This window comes from Apis dorsata, unplaced genomic scaffold (assembly GCF_000469605.1).
Source record: "Apis dorsata unplaced genomic scaffold, Apis dorsata 1.3 scaffold_135, whole genome shotgun sequence".
Classification (NCBI taxonomy): Eukaryota; Metazoa; Arthropoda; class Insecta; order Hymenoptera; family Apidae; genus Apis; species Apis dorsata.
Window position 1 is genome coordinate 389,305 of NW_006263427.1, and position 3,046 is coordinate 392,350.

The window sequence follows — 3,046 nt, forward strand, 5'->3', positions numbered from 1 at the left end:
CCTTATTCAAATCATAAATTATAACTTAATAAATAATATAACTATAATTCAATTGTTATTATATTATTATATAATAATATAATTATGTAACATATGTTTCTAATATAAAATATTAAAGTTTCTAAAATTTTCTTCTAAAATTTTAAAAATTTTGTTGCAATATTCGTGAAATATCTTTGGAAGATTGATTTTGAAGGCCGAGATAAAAATTGATACGCAAAAATATTAATCAAATCTTATTTGTTATATTCAAATCATAAATTATAACTTAATAAATAATATAACGATAATTCAATTATTATTATATTATTGTATATTCTTGTATATAAATTTTTTTGTTTCACGATCCGATATATTAACAAATTTGACACGAATAAATTAATTCGATAAAATTAACGTACCTTTAGGAGAGTTCGTCGCACGTCCGTAAGCCTCGGCGTCACCGGAGAGAATCGTAAAGTAAACACCGCGCGACCGAATAAAACTAAAGACGTAGATTCACGTCTCCCCTCTCCAACGATTGGTAAACAAAAGACATAGATTCTCGTGTCTCCTTCCGAATGTTTGGAAATCGAAGGCCATAGATTCGCGTCTTTTATTCACAATGTGTTGAACTCTATAAACTATTGATCGAAAAATACCTCGAAACTTCTCAATTTCACTCTTCAACTCATAACTTTTCGCATTCTTCACCGACGTCCGTGAGACCTGAGTCCCTGAAAAAAAATAAAAAAAAAGAATGAAAGATGACAAAGCACTCTCGAAATTGGAAAATGCAGTTTCCGAAACGATCCGAAAGGAAACATTTCAAGAGAAGCGAAAAAAGGTGATTTTTCGTGATCGTTCGCGGAATAATAAACGAGTTATTTGTTCGTGGCCACGTGTGCAGGTAAAGGTTAGAAACAGGCTTACACGGTAGCACGGTTGTGACACGTATTTTATGGTTGTGTAGAACACGCCCTGGCTATGTTGTAACGCAGTTGTTCGCCGCGCTTGTTACCGCTAACTAATGTGTTCCCCGCCCATCTGATACCGCGATTCACCGATCAAGGGATCCGCTGAAAAACGGTACAAGTGGAGGATTAGAGTGGTAACGGGGAAATGATAAAAAGGGGCGGACAAATTGGACAATGTGAACATGGAAGGGAATCGAATCGGGGGACACGGCCGTTCGAAACTCGGATGTTTGCTAGATACCATCATGGATCTGGAGGGGGACGCATAAAATAGACTTTTAAGCGTGGAAAGTGAGACAACGTGATTCGTTAGCACGGATTGGAAATCAGTGTTGTCCTCTATGCATCACGGTGACTGTATGTTTGATTACGATTTGTGATATCCGAGTATCTGTAATAATCATGATTGATAATGATTATGTCAGTCCTTGGTGATTTTCATCGCCAAGTACGAAAATAGTATTGTTTTTGGAATTCATTGGGGAGAGAATCGTTTTATGAAGTCATTTTTGCGTATCAAAGATTGCTAGAAATAAAGAAGACGTGATAAACGTGATTGTGCTGTTTTATAGGCTTAAAGAACAATGTATAAAGTAAACTTTTAGTGGGAGGAAGTAGAATCGAAAGGAGAGGGACGAAAGTCATGCAGTTATGTCAAGTTGATGTACCTTATAATCATATTAGTCGCAGTTTCAACACTCGACAACATCCTTTCAATCTATAATAGATATAACATGGTACATGGACTTTGAGTCGCATTATTAATTAGCTAGGGACATATCGTAAACGAGCAACAATTTATAAGCATGAAGCCTCTTTCCCCTAGAGCCTAGTTACTCTGTTGACCTATACCATCATCGTGCTAACTCCCGAATTATCAAGTTGATCGGATATTCGATATTTCGGGAAAATTATTCAAGAGTTTCTTAAATAAGAAGCTATCTATCGGTTAATTAATCTTGTCATGATTTTTTTTTCACAATCTATTACAAATAAATTAAATTAAGCGCATATTTGATCTTTAATTCTATATATAAGAAGAAGAAAAAAAAGAATAAAAGGATATTTTCTTGGTAAAGGGGATTTTGAAAGAAAATAAAAAAGAAATTGAAAGTAGTTACCTGGAAATACGAAAAGAAAGAAATGGAATATAAGAAGAAGGAATATAAAATTGCACATAGGATAATGTATGCTTTATTTTTACAACAACAATTTCAATAAATTTCAATTTTAAAAATTTCCTATCTATGCTTTCAATATTATTCATTTATTTATAATGTAATGAATATGGAAATACATATAGAAACATTTCTGCTTTTGTAATTTAATTTATATTAAATTTCTTATTCTATACATTTGTAACGTATATCGCGTTAATTATTAAAAACTTTTTTAAGTAATTTATAGAAACTAGATTAACAATAAATAAATAAATAAAAGAAATTATTATACATTAAAGTTAACAGATATAAATCAACGAATGAAGTAGGACATTTTTCAACAGTAATCTTTTTACATTACAAAAAAGTAGTTTGCTCGAAGGAAAAATTTGAAAGATGGGACTATTCTGAAAAATGTAGAAGTCTTGACAGTTGTGACAGCCATCCAGACTCATATCTCAACTTTATATCATGAAATCGTCAAGGCAAGGTTTCACGGTTTTAAGTCGACGTGCGACGCGTGGATTATTCCGATTCTCGTGACACGAAGAAAGCATGGGAAGAATTTAGAACGGTGCAGAATAAAAAAGAGAATTCGTCGAGGAGGATGAAAAATAAAATTGCAAAGAATTATCGTACGAACGAAGTAAAAATACGAAAGAACGGTAAAAATTGAAATGATGAAAAATGCAAGGGACAAAAAGAATTACAAGTTATTACATAGCTTGAATATTTAAAATATCCCTTCTATTACCAGAAATACAATGCGAAATATTCCAAGGATAAATTATGTAGTATCAAAAATTTATACAATGCACTCTCCTATCTCGTCTAAAAACCGAACATATCGTCATTCGAGAATATATTATAATTATTCTACCAATAACCCAATCAAAACTTATCCAAAAAAAAAAAAAAAAATATAACTTT

The 3,046-nt window shown here is 32.1% G+C and overlaps 1 protein-coding gene and 1 long non-coding RNA gene across 4 annotated transcripts in view; one reads left to right on the forward strand and one right to left on the reverse strand.

Annotated features, from left to right (window-relative positions):
- The window catches only part of LOC116185237, a 5,148-nt gene extending 3,879 nt beyond the window's left edge, over positions 1 to 1,269 (reverse strand). Inside the window, exon 1 of the long non-coding RNA XR_004150039.1 lies at positions 402 to 1,269. This is a non-coding gene — a long non-coding RNA (uncharacterized LOC116185237). The remainder of the gene's footprint in view (positions 1 to 401) is intronic.
- Positions 1 to 3,046, forward strand: part of LOC102674166 (peroxidasin-like) — a 290,955-nt gene that overhangs the window by 67,202 nt on the left and 220,707 nt on the right. The gene's annotated exons all lie outside the window — the stretch shown is intronic.